Below are 14,133 nucleotides of genomic sequence, written 5' to 3' on the forward strand. Positions count from 1 at the left end.
CCCTGGGTGGGCCTTTTCTGATATTTTCTTTTTCCTCTAATTAACAGAAGTCAGAAGGGCCAGAGAAATTGTACAGCTGCATGTAGTGCCTTGTATGTAGCTGACTCCAGTTTGGAGTTGTAACACTTATGGTCCCTGAGCACTAACCAGGGATCAGTCCTGAGTACACTGCCAGGAATAGCCCCTGAGTACTCCTGACGATGGTCCCACACTCAAACAACCTGCCTTGAAAAATATGTTTCATCTTTTGGGGCTACTGTCTGAAAGATCTTAGTGTATTTCTTAAAATACTGATTTCTGAATACAAATTCAACTAGGAATATAGAAAGTTCTTTATATTGTTAACAATAATAGCATAAGATTCTGCTATTTGTTTCCTATTCTGTACTAATTATTTGATTCTCATAACAGTCCTGTCATCTGGGTTCTACTCTCCATTTTACCTAGGAAAAAATAAGATTCCATGAAGGAAGTAACTTGCTCTGAATTAACAGAGCTAGAATGTGCTAACTCAGGTTTTTAATGGCTTTTGTGTTTATGTGTGTTAATTTTTCTACAAAGCTTATTATCTTATTATAAATCATAGAAGCCTAGAAACAAAGGCATATGCCTAAATGTTCTTGCTCATTCAGCCTTTGTATTTGGCCTGATGGATATGATCTATAAGGACATTATGCTTTTCCCCTAAAGTTCTAAACAACTTCTTTTCCTGCTACTCAGAAAGTTTGGTTACTAAGGTAGCTCTTGATAGCTCACAACTAGTTTAAGACAATTTTATAGTACAGTTGTCATTAATAAGCAGCTCCTTATTCACTTGTCATTCTCAAAGACGATCCTTGTACAATTTTCCAGATTTTGAAGCAACCAGTGACTTCCTCTCATAGTAGTTTGAGGTTCTTTTGGACACAGATACTTATTCTGTCCCCTCTAACAATCTGTAGAAAGAAACTTTCAGAGCCAGGAGTCAGTATCCCAATTACAAATAGAATTCAAAGTGTATGTTTCTCACTCAAATATGTATCACCTTGAACTGAAGTCAAATCAATAAGTAGCACAGTGTATAGATACAACATTGCTTTCTAAAAATGTACATTCAGCATCAGCTCTTTCAGATGTAGCAAGCTTCTGTGTGCTCCTGAGCCTTGAACTTCTCTGATTCTAGTTTGTTTCACGCTTTTTTGTTGTTATCGTTTGGGTTCCTTTGTAAAACTTTGAAGAACAGGAGGACAAGAAACAAACCTATTTTCCTTATCATTCGACCCTATGTAGTGGAACATAATGATTGATTAATGAGCATTTCTAAAATGCAAGAATTAACTATAGCCACAGATTTGTTTCTAGTTTTCAAAGTTTGTGTTTCTTTTCATTTACTAAAAGTGATGGTTTCATATGCAATCGGATTGACTGAGGTAAGCTCTGTTTCTGACAGTTCTACTACTCATGAGAGGTGAGTCCTGTTGTCATCAGAAAGGCATTGTGAGTACTTTTTCTTGAAATGAAAAATCCTAACACCCAGCTTTCTCCATGATGACTTGAGGATTAGAATAAGACACTCTTTATTTTTATTTTTTGTTTTGTGCCACACTTGGCAATGCTCAGGGGTCATTCCTGTTTCTGTGCTCAGGAATTACTACTGGTGGTACTCAGAGGACCCTATAAGATGCTGGGATTCAAACACGGGTTGGCTGTGTGCAAGCAAGTGCCTTACCCTCTACTATCTCTCCAGCCCCAAGAGTGAGACACTCTTTAAATGCTACCAGATCGGAACTGGACTGACAGTACAGCCGATAAGGAGAGCATTTGCCTTGCACGTGGCTAACCAGGATTCAATCAATAATCCATGCTCCGCCCCCGCTCCCCCCATCCGGTACTGCGCAGAGTAGTTCCTGACTACAGAGCCGGTAGTAACCTATAAGCACTGCCAGGTGTGACCAAAAACAAACCCAAACAAAAAGCCCAATGAATAAATTTTCAAATGCTACCGGGTCAACACCACATTGGGAAGAGCAGTTCCTATTGTGAGAGAAGGAAATGGGCAGACCAGCACTTCCAGACTGTTTCACCTGGCTCCACTTCCTACACCAGTTAAAAAACCTTTCTCTGAATGGCATGCATGCCATGTGCATGCTTTTATTTATTTGACTGAGTTTTTGTTCCAGTATAGCCTTGCTGTTGAAACACTTATGTTCACTATCTCAAAATCGACATTATTGAATACCACTTAACTAGGAATAAAGATAAAAATCTTCCATTTTGATCCTATATAGAAAGAGTATATATGTATATATGTATAATATATGTATAAGTAATATATACATATTACTTGTATGTATGATGCCCTGTAATCCCATCAATGGCCACCATCCAGAGACTTAAAAGCAGGCTCCGGGAACTTATAGCCTACTTCTCCCTCTGGGAAAACCAGCAGGATACCGAGAGTTTCCGGCCCACATGGGAGAGCTTTGCAAACTTTGGCATATGGTGGTGTATTCATATGCCAAAACCAGTAACAATGCTGGGTCTCATTCCCTGACCCTGAAAGAGCCTCCAATGTGGCATCATTGGGAAGGACGAGTAAGGAGAGGCTTCTAAAATCTCAGGGCTAGGACGAATGGAGACATTACTGAGACCACTCAAGAAATTTGACGATCAACGGGATGATGATGATGATGAAGAATATATATGTGTGTATAATAAATAAAGGGCATCATATTAGGTAAAACAAGTCAAAAGAAGAAAGACAAATATCAAATGATTTCACTCACATACAGGCTACTTTTATTTGTAGCATATAAAGAAGCAAGGGGCAGTGTCTAGTGAAAACAAGCCCTTAGACTAACACCGTACTGAGTTTGTAAACTCATTTCTGGTAAAGCAATGGGGTGAAGAAAGATGGGGTTTGGATATGAGAGAATGAAGAAGAAGAAGGTTAGAGACTGTTGTAGAAAAATGCTGGCAACAAAAAATTTTAAAAAAGAGGGAGCTGGAGTGATAGCACAGCAGGTAGGGCGTTTGCCTTGCACGCGGCCGACCCGAGTTTGAATCCCAGCATCCCATATGGTCCCCAGGAGTAATTTCTGAGTGCATGAGCCAGGAGTGACCTCTGTGCATTGCCGGGTGTGACTCAAAAAGCAAAAAAAAAAAAAAAAAAAAGAAAGAAAGAAAAATGCTGGCACTTTTTGGGTGTCACGGGGTAACAATTTGCATCTAAAGCATAATAATAATGCTATTATAAATCATTTACCTCCATAATAATTTTTAAAAGATTTATTCCACATCTTATAATTTGCTCAAATTCACAGTTTAATTTAACAATCTTTTAGGACCTGAACTTTTTGCATTGTTTTAGTTTTCACTTTGAGTTTTGGACAATACTTGATAGTTCTCAGCATTTATTTTTGGCTCTGTACTCACAGACCACTCCTGATGGAGCCAGGGGCACCATATGGGGTGTCAGGGATTAAACCCAAGTTGGATACATGCAAGGCAAGAGCCCTTCCTGCTGTACTATATCACTCCAACTCCTGAAATTTTTTTAAATAGCAGAACGTCTTTAATTCACAAAGCATATTTTTCATGAACATTTAAAAAAAATCACTTTTATAAGGCAAGATGTTTTAAACAAGCAAAAAATGTCTTTTCCTCTGCCAGAGGCCATTTAATAGGTTGTCTGTCCTGATGGTATTTATTATATTAATGGTTAATCTCAATGATTGCTTACTACTTCTAGGTACAGTGGATAATACCATGTTCAATCCTCCTGACAGCCAGATGAAGTAGGAATTCCATTAGCCCCACTTTTCAGAGGAGAAAATGAAAACACAGATAATAATTTGCCCATGGTTTCACAGCTTGTGTGTAACTAAACTGGAATTTCAAGACTTGTTCTCTCAAACCACTACTTTGTACATATATATATACACACGGCTGGAGCGATAGCACAGCAGGTAGGGTGTTTGCCTTGCACGTGGCTGACCCGAGTTTGATTCCTCCGTCCCTGTCAGAGAGCCTGAGAAGCTACCAAGAGTATCCCACCTGCACAGCAGAGCCTGGCATGCTACCCGGGGCATATTTGATATGCCCAAAACAGTAATAACAAGTCTCACAATGGAAACATTACTGGTGCCCGTCCGAGAAAATAATTGAGCAACAGGAAGACCATGACAGTGATACAGTGACACACACACACATACACACATATATCTTTATACATGTATATATATAGTTGTGACTTATCACACACAAATATATCTTTATACACATATATATGTGACTTATTAAACTTAATAAAGGGTAAACTGTTTTACTTAGGGGTGCAGTCTAGTCTCAATGAGTGGAAACCAGACAGGACTAGACATTCAGATATAAGACCACATTGGGGAAGAGCATGCTAAGGCATATGGAGTCAGTCACAATGGAGAGATTTTTAGGCATTTTTAGGCAACTGGGGGTGGGAAGTCTTTCTAGCATCTCATTGCACTCATTTAACTGTACTTGGACTTAGAAATACTGGCCTTCTTTAGTATTTCCATTGTCAGAACCACACTTTTAGGCATCTCTGTCCCTCAATCTCGCCCTGCATTGTATTCAGTCTGTGCCATGGTTCTTGCCATAATAACGGCACATGGCCAAGAGGCCTGAAAGTTGAAGAGGTGGTGTAGGATTGCAGTTCCCCGTGATAGACACATGGAGACCCACCACAAAAAGACTTTCAGAAAACTTTGAAAACATTCCAGTTACTGTGACTACCAAGGACAATAGGGCAAGAGTTGGGGGTCATGGATAATTTTCCAAATTAAGGAGCAAAAAATTGTAGATGCATCACTCATATCAGTTTGACCCCTTTATGGGATTATGTGACATGAAATCAACGCCAGTGGTCCATGGCATATTCACCATGAACTGCCTTTGTACTAATTGGCACCAAAGTCACAAAATAGCTGCTTCCTGAAATATAAATCTAGCAATTAGTACCCTGACTAGTGCCTATCATATGTTGGCAAAATAATTGGTTTTGCAGTTAATCTTTTCACCCCCGAACAGATCTGATGGTACATATCAGTGGCTTTCATGGCTGGAATAAACTTAAGCTCCTGTTGGGCTCTGAGATATAATAGAAAAGATAAGCATGGAGGAATAGTCTTTCTCATCATGGTGGTAGTGGTACCTGAATTCTGGCTACAGTAACTCTCAGATGGAAATTTGGGAGGGTTTCCCAGGGCGAGGGACCCCTGGAGGCCACTTTCAATGATACTCAAGCCCACAACATATGCCTAATGGTTTTGTGCTTGTGTTGGTGACTCTGGATGCCACCAGAACTACCCCCAGCAGTGCGTTGAAGGCCATTTGGTGTCAGAGATCAAACTTAGCGCCTCACTCAGTGCTTTAGACCTAGAGTTATCTACCTGGAGTTACCTAGAGTTATCTACCTGGCTCCTTGTGTGATTTTTTTTTCTTTTTGGGTCACACTGGCAATGCACAGTGGTTATTCTTGGCTCTGCACTCAGGAATTACTCCTGGTGGTGCTCAGGGGACCATATGGAATGCTGGAAATTGAACCTGGGTTGGCTGCATGCAAGGCAAACGCCTTACCCGCTGTGCTATTGCTCCAGCCCCCTCTTGTGTGAACTTTTATGATTTTTTTATATTTACCTAACCTTGGGCATTTTAATCATTTTTACATAAGAAACAACTTTTCTTACAGCTGACTATTCAGCTCATTAATTTTGAATGTAAATCTAGACCTCATAGAACTTATATTTGCTGTAAGGCACCTTTCCAGCGAAAGGAAGGTCATGAAGAAAGATGAATCTCTAAAGAGTGACTGTTGTCCTTATTTTCAGGAGTGGCAGAGGTCCTAAAAGTAGAAAACTGACACAGGGTCAAAAGGAAGGGGACCATCAGGAGACAGAAAATGCAATGAAATAGTAAGCAATCTTTAATCATGATGAACGAGCCATGCATTTCAGCATATAGCTGTGAGCAAGTTGTATTATAAAGCAAAGAAATTCAAAATGTTGTCTCTTTGGATTCTGTAATCATAAACATAGAAAATAAAATCATAAGATCTCGGTTTTTGTCAGAATCGGATATCACTGTCACTGTTATCCTGTTGCTGATCGATTTGCTCGATCGGGAACCAGTAACATCTGCACTGTGAGACTTGTTGTTACTGTTTTTGGCATATCAAATACGCCACAGGTAGCTTGCCAAACTCTGCCGTGCAGGCGAGATACTCTTGGTAGCTTGCCAGGTTCTCTGAGAGGGGCGGAGGAATCAAACCTGGGTCGGCCGCGTGAAAGTCAAACACCTTACCTGCTGTGCTATTGCTCCAGCCCAGAATAGGATATATGTAGAAAAAAAATTAGTAAAATGGATTTGTTTCTATCTAGCCCCAGAGACAGAAAGAGTAAAACTATGCTAGTATCACTGGCACTGTCATCCTGTTGCTCATCGATTTGCTCGATCGGGCACCAGTAAGGTCTTCATTGTGAGACTTGTTACTGTTTTTGGCATATGGAATGCACCACGGGTATCTGTAGCTTGTCAGGCTCCCCGAGGGGGATGGAGGAATCGAACCCATGTTGGCCACGTGCAAGGCAAATGCCTTACCTCTGCGCTATTGCTCTAATCCATGATAGTATCACTACATCTATTAATTCTACATAAATTTAATTTTTTCATAATGTTCAATAATACTTATTTAATTAAAAATAACCATATGGGAATATTTGTATGTGAATAAACACAAGGAAAAGGTGTGTGACTTTTAAGTGAAACTTGCAAGGGGGAACTTAAGGGATAGATACTGTGGCCTTAGAAGTATATGCAGTTGATAGAGAGTAATGGAGTTAAAACATGAATAGAAGGGCTTGAGAGATACAGCATAGGGGTTAAAGGCATTACATGTGGCCACTACCAGGAATGATCCCTGAGCACAGAGCTAGGAATAAGCCTGTGAACCAATGGGTATGTCTCCAAAAGACAAAACCAAAATCATGAATGAAGAATGATAATGGGAGAAATATAAGTTTTCTCAGCAGTTCCTGATGATTAAAACCAGGAAGACATTACTTCATTAATTCAGCAAATATTTGCTAAATACTTATGTGCCACACACATTACAGAAGCAGAAGAGTTCAATCTAGAGAGAACATGAAACCAACATTAATTAAAGATGTGAACAAGTATATTTTTAAATAATATTCTAAGTAATGCAGAGGAAATTCAAAGGATGATTGTTTAGGTGAAGTGAGTAGAATATTCTTCTGTGAGGAGGGATTGGAAGGAAAGATCCAGCCCCTGCAAGGACAGGTAGAAAACAATACTTGACAGAATGAAGTCAGGTAAGTTGCAATGGTGAGAAGGGAGAGTTTCAGAACCCACAGAAGCCCCTGTGACTCTGAGTTTCTAAGAATGAGGATGACATGTTTAAGAGTCTGGCTGTGACCTAGACTGACTGGTATTCTTTTTTCCACTTTTTGGGTCATACCCAGTGATGCACAGAGGTTACTCCTGGCTTTGCCCTCAGGAATTACTCCTGGCAGTGCTTGGGGGACCATCTGGGATGCTGGGAAAAGAACCCGGGTCGGCTGCATGCAAGGCAAACACTCTACCCACTGTACTATCACTCCAGCCCCCTGACTGGTCTTTTAGCTGGGGAGGCCACATTTTATTCAGAGTACCAGAGAAAGATGAGAAATTGGGATGGCAAGACATGCTTTGTCTTGAAAAGTCACAATAGGTTGCTGTGTGGAGGATGGAGTCAAGGGGGCTCTAAAGTTGTTCAGCTGAGTATCTGGCTTTAGTGAGGGTGGGTGGTGTTCATGGGATTGACAGATAGGGACATAGGCAATATACAGACTAAAAATAATTAAACATAGTAAACAGTGTCCAAGGGGGAACAAAGTCATAAAAAACAAGTCCTGAAATGGGTAACAATTGATCTTTTTATGTACAGTTAGCCAGATAGAGATTATGAAAGAGTAAAATTCCCATATAAATAACAACAGAATCTTTGGAGATAGTAAGAAATGTGCATTTATGTGCATCACATTTGTCCACATTAACAAAGTTTTTAGAGATGTAAATGCAATGAAACTGTAGTTTTAGGATAGCTACGTAGCACAGAGGTGCCAATTCTTCCAAAGACACATGAGTAAAACTTTTAGAAATCTAATGCAACAATATTTCTATTGCGTTTATTCTGTATGAGTGAGACAAAATGGGCCAAAATTTACTGGGAAGATAGAAAACAATTATTCAGAAAACTTTGAAATTGGATAGGGATATGAAGAATGTGGTATTATCCCCAGGTATTGATTTTAAATGTAAATCTTCTGTCAGTGACGTGACACTGAATTGGGGATAAACAGCAAATTCAGTGAAAGACGCTGGAGAGCATCGAAGCAGGTCATATTGTAAGTTTCTGATAGTCAAGTCTTTTTAAATAATCTGGGGAAACCTGTGCCACTCAATATGTGGAGCTAAAATGACTAGCAATGTGGTTTGAAAATAGTAACAGGGCCCGGGGAGATGAGGCCCTGAGTACAGTTCCTGAGACCAGGGTTCTCTCAGCACTGCCATGTGGCTCTGGTGATGGGTTCCAGCACTATCAGGCCTGGTGCACACCATAGGGTCAAGTGCTGCTGAGAATGGCCCTTGAGCTCCCACGTGCCGTTGGGAAGACCCAAAATAATAATAGTGCTAGTAACTCAATTGGATCTATACCACACGCTCTAAATATATCCTTGATTCATATCAAACAGACGCAGAATTAAATATAAAATCTAACCAAAACATGTCTGGAAGGAAAGAGCAGGGAATAATTGCTTTATATCTGTGCATCAAGGACCCCTAATTATAACCTAATATCCACATGCCAAAAATAGTTAAATAATTTATTTTAAAACAAACCAATAGAAACAAGTTCTGTGTGACTAGAAACATCAAAATCGAACCAAACAACAAACTGAGTAAAGTATTTTTAGATCATAACGGAGAGCTTTTTTCTCCAAAAAGAAATCTGCCAAAGGTATCAATTGACAACTTATACAAAAAAAAGAAAGAGAGAAAGAAAGAGAGGAAGAAAGAAAGAAAGAAAGAAAGAAAGAAAGAAAGAAAGAAAGAAAGAAAGAAAGAAAGAAAGAAAGAAAGAAAGAAGGAAAGAAAGAAAGAAAGAAAATACAGGGAGTAAACTTGTTAAATGAAATCTGATTTTAAAATTCAAAATAAGAAAAATTCAGATGAAACCTAAGCCAATTCTAAGTGTTTCAGCTCTTAGGCCAAATCCTGATAGATTCATTCTATTATTAAAAGTCTGGAGAACCCAAATACATTGTTTCTGGGACCAAAGAGATAGTATAGAGGTTAAGGAACTTCCCTTGCATGGTGTTCAATGTAGTTTAGTCCATGGCACCACAGATGGTCCTCCAAGAATTGTGAGGCGTCACCCCTAAACACAGAGTGAGAAATAAGCCCTGAGCACCACTGGGTATAGCTCCAAAAAAAAAAAAACAAAACAAAACAAGAACAAACTTTCTCTCTCTCTTTCTCTCTGTCTCTCTGTCTCTCTCTCTCTTGCTCTCTCTCTCTCTCTCTCTCTCTCTCTCTCTCTCACACACACACACACACACACACACAAACCCCAAACCCACACAAAACAAAAATTCACAAAACCCCCACATAATTCTTGCACTATTCTTTTTCTTTCTTTCTTTCTTTCTTTCTTTCTTTCTTTCTTTCTTTCTTTCTTTCTTTCTTTCTTTCTTTCTTTCTTTCTTTCTTTCTTTCTTTCTTTCTTTCTTTCTTTCTTTCTTTCTTTCATTTTTTCTGGTGGGGAGGCCATCCCTCGTGGTGCTCAGGGCTTATTCCTGGTTCTGTACTCAGGTATCACTCATGACAGGATAGGGGGATCATATAAGGTGCCAAGGAATGAATCCAGATCAGCAGCATGCTAGGCAAATGCCCTTCCTACTGTGCTATTGCTTTGGTCCTTCTTACATTATTCATTTTGTTGTTGTTGTTGTTTTGGTCACACCCAACATTGCATAGGGGTTACTCCTGGCTCATGCACTCAGGAATTACTCCTGCTGGTGTTTGGGGGACCATAGTGGATGGTGGGAATTGAATCTGGGTTGGCGGCATGCAAGGCAAATGCGCTACCTGCTGTACTATCGCTCCAGCCCCCTTACATTACTCTTGAGCATCTCAATTTGGCACAACCTCTAAGAAAACAGTTTAACAATATTTAAGTGGTAAAATCATCTACCTCTTAGCCTTGTATTCTTTCTAAATTTTACACAGCAGGTATTGGTATTTTGGCTTATGTGAAAAACCACATATATAGGATTCTTTTATAATAGTATGAATGGCCAAAAAATCATAAGCAATCGAAATATTAATTATTAGGTGTTGATTATATAATGATATTTTCAGGGGCTAGAGTGATAGTATAGTTGACAGGGCATTTACCTTACATGTGGCCACCTATTTTTGATTCTTAGCACCCCATATGGCAAGTATTGCCAAGATTGATTCCGAGTGCAGAACCAGGAGTAAGCCTTGAACACAGTGGGATATGGCCCCCAGACAAATATATATATATATATATATATATATATATACAATAAACCAATAACCAATGCATTTGTAAATACTTTTATGTATTCATGTGTTAGAGTGGAGAATAATGATGATCATATTTTTTATTATAACTATACACTAAAGAAACTGAACAGATACAAAAAGAAGCTAAGCATGGGCTGGAAAAAGAGAGTATAGCAGGTAGGATGTTCGCCTTGCACACAGCCAGCCAGGTATAATCCGGGGAGCCCCTGATGGCCCCCAACTCCATCCCCTCAGGAGTGATCACTGGCTATAGAGCCAGAAGTAAGCCCTGAGTCCTGTGGGGTGTGCTGCCCCCAAAACAAAACCAAAAAGTTAAGCATAATGGTTATCCTGGAAGAAAGAACTGGGGATAAGCAGATGGGGAGAGAGTGAGAGAGGGAAGGGAGAAATGGAAAGGAAAGGAGGGAGGGTAGAGTGAGGGTGGGAGGAGGAGGGGTTATGAAAAGGAATATAAAGACTTGGTTCATTACTAGGGAGGCGGGCACGTCCTAAAGGAGAACGTTCAGTATGGAGATCCATACCTTAGTTATAGCTTGAGTTTGAAGACCTGTGACCCACTGGAGCTCATGTTTTACTTCTGTTGGGAGGCCAGCAGGCTCAAGGCCTGGGAAGAACTCAGTTGCAGCCTAAATCTGAAGGCAGGAAGAAGCTGATGTCCAGTTCAAAGGCTATCGGTCAGGAAGAGTTCTCTTTCTGAAAGATGGTCAGCCTGTTTGTTCTTTTTCAGGCCTTCCCTTGTTTGGATAAAGCCTGTACAAATTGGGAGTGGGGCCCAAACTGTTTTACTTAGTCAACTGATTTAACCCTAATCTCATCCTAAAATGCCCTCTCAGAAACAGCTAGAGTCATGTGTGATCAAAATATCTGGGTAGGCTGTTACACACACAACTTGCCATGTAAAACTAACCTTCACGGCATCCATAATAAAACACCACAGGTAGTGGTTTAAATAACATTTTCTTCTTCAGAATTTCAAAGGCTTTGAGTCCAATACCAAGCAGTTGGCAGTACTGGTTTTCCTGAGGCCTTTCTCCTAGGCTAGCAGGCAGCCACCTTCTTCCTGTCCTCACATGGCCTTTCCTCTGTGCTCACACACTCATGCCGTCTCTTCCTCTTCTTATCATCAAGGTATTGGCCCGTTCTGATTAGGGCCCACTGCTTATGATCTCTTTTAAGCATAATTACTTGCTTGAAAGTCCCATTTCCAAGTACAGTTACTCTGGGGGTGAAGGCTTTAACATAGGGACATTCAAAGAAGAATGAGGGAGAACATTTAGTAAGTAAGAAGAAATAGGCATGGGAAGGGGATTTTCATTACGTACCTTCCTATGCTCTCTTGGCTTTTAAGCCACCAGAACATTTTAGCTGCTTTAAAGGATTTGCAACATGATTCCCTTTGCCCAGTGATGTGGTTTAGTGGTAGCATATCTGCCTTGCAGTTGTGAGACCTCAAGTGTGATCCGAAGTACTATCTGACAATATCATGTTCCACTCTCTATTGTGATCTCTAGTACCACATTGTGTGATTTCTGGCACATTGCAGCCAAGTGTGGGTGATCACCAAAACTTAAGTGCTGGAGCATCACAATTGGTGTGCGACCTCCGATGAGCACCGCAACCAAGAGTATCATCATCCCTAGTCATCACAACAACAACAAAGGGAAGAGGAATTGAAGTCTTTTTTTTTCCTTTAACATTTTGTATTTCACTCAATTCCAGGTTTCTGTATGCAGCAATTTGAAGGATATAAGTGCCACTTATTGGGATGAAGAAGGTTGGTAACACTGTCGTCCCATTGTTCATCTATTTGCTCGAGTGGGCACCAGTAACATCTTCATTGTGAGACTTGTCGTTACTGTTTTTGGCATATCAAATATACCACGGGTAGCTTGCCAGACTCTGCCATGCGGGCGGGATACTCTCGGTAGCTTGCCGGGCTCTCTGAGAGGGATGGAGGAATTAAACCCAGGTTGGCCGCGTGCAAGGCAAACGTCCTACATGCTGTACTATCACTCCAGCCTGGAGAAGGAGAAGGTTGGTAAAGTGGGCATAATATGGGGAGCACTGGAGAGTTAGTCCGGAATGTCAGTGATGCAACAGGTATCTGCGAGATGAGAAAAAGGACATCTCCATGTTTACAAAGCTAGGGAAATTCATGGGGGCAGCAGTTTTTAAACTTTATCTGACATGCTTCTGAATTATCTAGAAGGCTTGATTAAAACATGATGTCAGGTTTCCATCTTCAGTTTAGAGTTCTGAGGTCTCCTCTAGAATTTGTACTTCTGGTAGTTCCCATTGATCTCTTCAGGCTGACTGCAGATCCCACTTGGATCACAATCTCGGCTCACAGTAGTATCACATGGAATGTCATAGGAAAATAACATTACTGCCAGAGACTCACTTCACCTTAGTCATGCCTGCCAGAACCTCTGGAAAGTGGGTCTGGGAACTGATCAATTGTACAAGTTTCCCAGTTGATTCCTCGCACACTCAGGGGTACAAACTTCAGTCTCGGGAAGGAACCTCTTGAGAAACAAAAGAAGGCTATGAATAAGACTTTAGGCCTTTTTCTTTTGAGGGGGGTGGTGGGTTCCACATCTAGTGGGGCTCAGAGTTTATTCCTGGCTCTGTGCTCAGAGGTCACTCTTGGAGTTGCTCAGGGGACCCTATGTGGTGCTGGGGATCAAACCAGGCTAAGCTGTCCACAAAGTGCCCTAACCACCAACCCTTGGATGTTACTTTTTTTTTTTTTTGGTATATTGGGTCATACCCAGTAATGCTCAGGGCTTACTCCTGATTCTGCACTCAGGAATTACTCCTGGCTGTGCTCAGGCGACCATATGGGACGTTGAGAATCGGACCCTGGTCTGTCGTGTGCAAGGCAAACGCCCTACTTGCTCCAGACTGGATGTTACTTTTAAAGTGATTGTTACATGAGGAGTTTGAAGCAGCCAAAGCACTGAAAAGTGAAGAGATAAAAGGAAGACTTTGGCCTCCACTCTTGTTGGAGAAGGGTTACTAGCTGTAAGCACTGAACTAGGTTGTGATGAAACAAAGACAAATAAATCCTATGCGCCTGTTAGGTGGAATTTTTGTGGAGTAAAGGACCCCAAAATTCCTTAAAAGAGGCAATGCCCATGACCTGTGTACTTTTTGATGTGAGAAACACTTCATGTGTACAAGATATATGTCCTGGCGTCATTGCTTGTAATTTAAAAAAACAGTAGATGACAGGTCATTATCCAAAAGATCAACACATATAAAATGCAAATAGAAGAATAGATAGCTGTTTAGGAAAGTGAACTAGCTAGATATTTTGATGTTTCCCAAAAGTATCATTCAGGGGGGAAAGCAAGTTGCAACTTGATGCGCATATCATATATGTGATATACACATGTGAAAAACAATTCACACAAATGTTTTTGCACAGAGATAAGGAGAGTTCCAGAGGAATTTAGGGAGATGGGGACAAGATTATGAAGGGGAATAAAAGAGACTTTAAAT

The sequence above is a fragment of the Sorex araneus genome, chromosome 4 (genome assembly GCF_027595985.1).
Source record: "Sorex araneus isolate mSorAra2 chromosome 4, mSorAra2.pri, whole genome shotgun sequence".
Classification (NCBI taxonomy): Eukaryota; Metazoa; Chordata; class Mammalia; order Eulipotyphla; family Soricidae; genus Sorex; species Sorex araneus.